This window comes from Sinocyclocheilus anshuiensis, unplaced genomic scaffold (genome assembly GCF_001515605.1).
Source record: "Sinocyclocheilus anshuiensis isolate Anshui unplaced genomic scaffold, SAMN03320099.WGS_v1.1 scaffold637, whole genome shotgun sequence".
Classification (NCBI taxonomy): domain Eukaryota; kingdom Metazoa; phylum Chordata; class Actinopteri; order Cypriniformes; family Cyprinidae; genus Sinocyclocheilus; species Sinocyclocheilus anshuiensis.
Genome location: NW_015539816.1, coordinates 2,930,196 through 2,936,222, shown reverse-complemented (window position 1 = coordinate 2,936,222; position 6,027 = coordinate 2,930,196). Strand labels below are relative to the sequence as shown.

General features: G+C 37.0%; 1 long non-coding RNA gene across 1 annotated transcript in view; it reads left to right on the top strand.

Annotated features, from left to right (window-relative positions):
* Positions 1-5,773, top strand: part of LOC107683972 (uncharacterized) — a 9,612-nt gene extending 3,839 nt beyond the window's left edge. Inside the window, exons 2-3 of the long non-coding RNA XR_001633799.1 lie at positions 4,107-4,212; positions 5,396-5,773. This is a non-coding gene — a long non-coding RNA (uncharacterized LOC107683972). The remainder of the gene's footprint in view (positions 1-4,106; positions 4,213-5,395) is intronic.
* The last annotated feature ends 254 nt before the right edge of the window (positions 5,774-6,027 follow it).

The following is a 6,027-nucleotide window of genomic DNA, read 5'->3' as shown; positions in this document are numbered from 1 at the left end:
AAGAAGTGAGTATAAGGGTTTTTTATGAATCTTTGCAAATCGCCTTTCCTAATAACGTGCTAGTTAGCCAGTTTCGCGGCTGAAGTTTACAGTCTGCTCGTCACCCCACAGAAGAGAGGGGCGGGGTCAGCAGAGCTCATTAGCATTTAAAGGAACATGGACTAAAACGGGTTGCTGAAAATAGAGCTGATTTTAACAAGGTAAAAAGGATGTTTTTTACACTACCATTGAGAAATTTTAGCCAAAGTATGTTATAGACTTTTCATTAAGACCCTAAAGAATCATATCAACTTGTGGAAAACGGGCATCCGATGACCCCTTTAAAAAAATTCTTACTCAATCAAGTCTCTCTGTTCTTATAAGTCAGTCTTATGAATATTTTCAAAGTGTCCTGAAGTGGAATAAATGTCTTACTATTTTTAAACTATTGTAAATGATTGGAGTATTAATGCTGCAAAACCAGTACATGCTTAATAAAAGCATACAGAACTGTACAGACCAGTCTGTTCCTGATTGTGATGTCCAGACAGTCTGCTTCACTCCCCCCCGTGGCTCTCACTCCAGACACAAAGGATTTCTCTCACTTTTTCCAACAGCTTTTTGATACCTCTCCACACACATGAATAAACTGATAGATGTGAGTTGAAGAACAGATTCTGAGCCTGCGAGTGTGTGAACACTATGTGATGGAAAAAAATTGTAAATAAAAGGTAGCTTTTTGTTTTTTGCCCGAACCTTTATTCTAGATGCTTAACACTCCTAGCTTTAACGGCTTCCTAACCTGCATTTGGTCCCGCAGCTACAGACACACTGTATAGCAAACACCCTCATTTGGCCCCTGCTAAATGGGCCGTAAAAATGTAAGACTGGTACACTGTCATCACTGCCCGGACTGGTATTGATTAGACCCAGGATGACTGATGAGTGACTGGTTACTCTGTCTGGTTTGTCTGCCTGGGCTAATTAACACAATTAAATGGAAGAATGCTTATATTAGGGCCACTGTGGTTTTAGGACTGAAAACTATTGTTCAAAAGATCGGTGAGAATTTTTTGATGTTTTAAAAATGACTTCAACAAGACTGCATTTATTTGATTGAAAAATAAATTGGAAAAATATTATATATAATATATATATAAAAAAATAATTTTGCATTTCCTGAATGGCAAGTAACTTCATTTTTCACTAAAAACAATTGTTACTCCCATTGGGTGCTTGGCAAGTGCTAATTTTGGAGCCTGAGTCTGACATTAGTTTAGCCCATTACTGCAAACTGCTAGGGGAGAATTGTTGTGTCGTGGTTTATTCCTGAGTCAGGACTTGCAGTCATCATTGTGTCCTTCTCTCTCACATGATGTAATAGACTGCAGTGATGTGTCTGTTAGTAATTGTGTGTAATTAGGATTATGAGAAACACTTACTCTCAATGAGAGCGTAATTATGGGGAGGATGGCCAGTGCTTGTAAACATCCGGTTGATGGTCAGATGTACTTAGAGTCTTTGCAGTTAGTTTGGTGGCATGCCATTCTATTTGGGGAGTTGAGACGAGCTCTTACGCAGATGGGATAAGCCTGAATCAATGTCTAATCGTGGTGACTAGGTTAGGAAGTGTTTTACTGCAGCAGTAATTCTTCCTCGTCTGGCAGGTGGCACTTTGATTCAGCATAGAGTTACGTAATCAAACGCAATTCTTTCATGGAACACAAGAGAAACATTTAGCAGAATTTCTGAGCTGTGGTCACCTTTCATTTTTACCGTATGGAAAAGAGCAGCTCGGACATTCTGCGAAATAGCTGATTTTATGCCAATGAGGTTCTTTTAAAAATGGTTCTTTTCAGAATTGTTCACTGAAAGCTTCTTTGGGGAACCCAAAATAGTTCTTAAATGGGATCGCTGTGAAAAAAAAAACAACCTTTTGGAACCTTTATTTTTAAAAATGTAATAAAGAAAGGTTTTCAAATGACATGAGGGTGAATAAACAATGATAGAATTTTCATTTTTGAGATAACTATTCCTTTAACAGGATCTTATCCTCTAGATATAACCTTCACCACGCATAATAATATACATAGGACACAGACATCACAGATGGTCTCTGTTGTGTTTGCAGTTTTTGTGCTCCATCCCCAGGTCAGAACAGAAGGTATTATCTAAGGGAGAGAACAGAAAAAGGACAAAATGGGTATGAATAAAAAAATTGAGATGAAATGACAACACTTGTGATTGTCTTTCAGTAATGAAATGACCTTTGTGATCCTGAAATGGTCTCTGTTCAGTAGAGTCAGTGGAATTATATATGATAATTAAATACCAAAACCATACCGTTTATTTTTGACATTCATCATGTTGAATGGGCTGAGTGTGAGTATTTACTGTCCTGAGGCAGTCTTAGAGGTGTATTCCTCCAGACGGCAACTCTTTGGGTACCTTCAAATATTTAAATGTCAGGATCGCTGACATCCCTCCCTCCTAATGCCGTTTTGATATGTGAGTCTAATAAAATAGCAAAATTGGTACATTTCGGAGGATTACATAACACTATTTGGAACAGGCAGGAGGGAGTCAGTCAGTCTAGGACAATGCTGGCGTTGCTAAAAACATGCACTGATCTGAAATGTACTTTCACCTTCTGCTTTAATTGTCCTCTGCATAGTCCAGTTTCCAGAAATGAGCAGCATGTGTCGCTCTCACAAGTGTTAGAGCGCTAACATTGTTCATGTTCAAGAATTTTGTTCTTTTAATGAGGCTTATTTTTTTTACTATAATATCTAAAGAGGCTTTTTTTTTTCTTCAGTATGATGTCAGGACAGTTGTATCACCTTGACATTTTGCTTTATGTCCCACAAAAATACCTAAAATAATTTTAATTCTGAAATTTGAGAATTAGTCTTTAATGCAGAGTGCATATCATTATTTTTTGTTAAATTCAGAAATGAAAACATGCTCATCATTGAGGAGGTGTTCTGAGGTAAAGTCATTATGCGTGAATTGCCTTTTTAACTGGTTTAGGAATTAATAGATCTGAACAACAAAAAAGTGAGCCTCATGTTATTGACTAGGGCCCTATGATTTCCAGGATGTGGAAAACGCGGGCGGAATCGTGGAATCCAGTTATAAAAATGGAACTTACTGTTTAACGCGGAATGTCACGCAATTTGTCAAACTTTGAATGAATCAATCAAAAGATCATTACACTTAAACAGGTGTTGTGGTAAGTCTTGCAATATATTACAAAATATATTTGTAATATGAAAAAAGGTCAGGAACAATAGATAGAAATAAAAGATGTATAAAGTACTATAAAAATACATTGAGATGTCTCAAAAACAAACAAAATGAAAAACAGTAGAACATAATCAGATGGCTTCCAAACTCACTGTAGACTCATTTCATAGGGCCCTAAACATTTCTGTTAAACTTTAATAAATTTATGTGAAATTGTATAAGTTTTATGATTTTAATTACGACATGCTTTTTGATTAATAAAATGTAATTTAACCATTAAAAAGGAGTCCAGAAGAATTAAAATGGAAAAAAATGGAGTCCAGAAAAATTAAAATAAAATAAAATGGAATTTGGGAAAAATAAAACTTATTTCATAGGCCCTAATTGACCCAGAAGCAATGATAATCTCGAAGCCATTTACAGTCATTATAATTTCATAATGTAAGAAATTCTGAAGCTCACCATCTTGTTCACACACCAACAAACCCTTCTCTACGTATTCTCACATTTACCTCCGGTCGCCGTGATTTTGCCAAGTAAGACATGTTCCTGGATCAACATCTTTTGTTGATCCTGGATCAACATTACTGTCCAAAAATATAGACTAAACCCAATCCCTACCCCTAAACCTAACCTTACCCATAATTTATTTCTAAAATCAGTGTGGAATGATAGCTGATTTACAAGGGTGTAGAAGCACCTAACCCTGATCGTAAGCCTAAAACAGATATTTCCTGAAAAGTTATCCCTCAATTCTGATTGGTTAATTGGAATATTGTTCCAGGATCAACAAGGATGTTGATCCAGGAATATGTTGTACTTGGTGAAATCACGCTCACCTTTACCTCCCACTGCTGCTGACTATTGTGTGTTTTTTCCAGCTTGGCTTCCTGTCACCATGGAGACGCCTCCCTGCCACAATGCTTCTGTCTCATTACGGATTCTTCCCAAACGTCCTGGAAGTGATGTTTGGTCTTGCCAGACAATGTGAGTGTGTGATAGAGAACAAGATAGAGGGCTAAGCTAAGCCAAGGAGAGAGTATTCAATCTATTCTGGACTATCGAGCAGTGCTGGTACTCAGCATTAGCTAAATCAATTATTTCTCCAACATGCACAAATTGCTGACAGCGTTGTTTGTTAATTTCTCTTTTCTTTTCAATGAAATTCTTTGCTTTCATGACAAAGTGTGACCTAGTTCAGTAAAGAGGGTCTCAGAGTGCAAACACCCCCGTTCTACAAAATCTGCATAATGGGTCGACCCAGCCTGCTTTTCTGAATAAAACTACTGTGTATCTGAATCTGTTTCATCTGCCACTGGACAATACTCTCAGTCAGTCGTTCACATGCCTGCTTCACATGCTGGCATGTGAGCTGATCTGGAACCAGTTTATTTGTTTGCTTTCTAATAAGAAAAAAGAAAGCAGCAGAACAGGTCAATTTTAATGCAGACTTCTTTTAGTCCGCTTGATTGTCTGGATTGACACAGTAGGCTGGAACTGTCATAAATGTTTTAGCCCTGCTAGTCGTGCTGTTTCAGTGACAGATACTGTATATAGGCAATAGTAAGTTTACTAGAGTCTGCTCTTTTCAGCACTTTAAAGCCTCTAACAAGTAACATAATATGTTTAGGATGAAAATACACTCTTAAAAAGGATCTGGCAGCTAAAATGTTCTTCGCACTAAGAAAAAAAAATAGGATCTTTTTAAGAACTGTCTACTGAAAGGTTCTTTGGGGAACCCAAAATGGTTCTTCTATGGCATCACTGTGAAAACACTAATTTGGAAGCTTTATTTTTAAGAGTGTATCTTGTATTGTCGTCCCTCTCAATTCAAACGCACTGCTCCCCCTGTGGTGGTGTTCTGATACTGCACCCTTCTGCATTACTACTGATGATGTCATACTCTTGTGTCCTTCCCTCTCCTTGTTTGTTTACATTTGCGTTTTCCTATTACAGTGTCATAAATGATTGATATGTTAAACCAGCAATCACTTTTTTTCTCCTCTCATGCCAGGCATTGTGTTATCGGCTCTCTGTTTCTGTAGATCAATATTGTTAACAAGTTGGCTTTAGGTATAGTGTGCACTATGTCTATCACATGAAATGTGTATATTTTGACAAAAACTCTATGATATAAATGATTATTTGAGCCAGATGTGTTGTAATCCAGGTGGGATGGAGTTCAGACCTCCTGGAGAAAGAGTCTGCGGTCCAGCTGAGGGCCAATGGCGCAGGACTAATCCTGGTTGTTTTAGCAACCGACCAGCTGCTGCCTGTCTCCCACCATAAAAGTCATTCAGACTCTCATTTTTCTTTTGACTTTTGTACTAATCACTGTCTTTTCATATTCATCACACATATAGACTTTAAGCCCTCATTCTTGCACATCTGTGTTTTGGAGAGGTAATCTGAGTGTAGCTGTTACTCATTTGATAGGAGCTGGGATGTGATAATATTCTGCAATAGGAATAAGTCAGATTTTCCCAAACCCCTCAGAAATGCTCTGTTTCTTTGTCAGAGTCACATTTATATATACATTTATATGAATGTGACTGTGCGCAATCAACTCCTTAAAACAGTGGAATTTTATATTTTAAAAATCTATGAAAAATTCCATGAGACTTTTTTTGAACAATAAGTAAAATAAAATAAAATTAAATTAAACAAATGTTTTATTTAAACAAATTTAAATTAAACAAAAAAACAAAGATAGATAGATAGACAGACGGACGGATGGATAGATAGATAGTGCGAGTATAGTCTAACATTTAAAGGGGTCATATGATGTTGCTAAAAAGAACA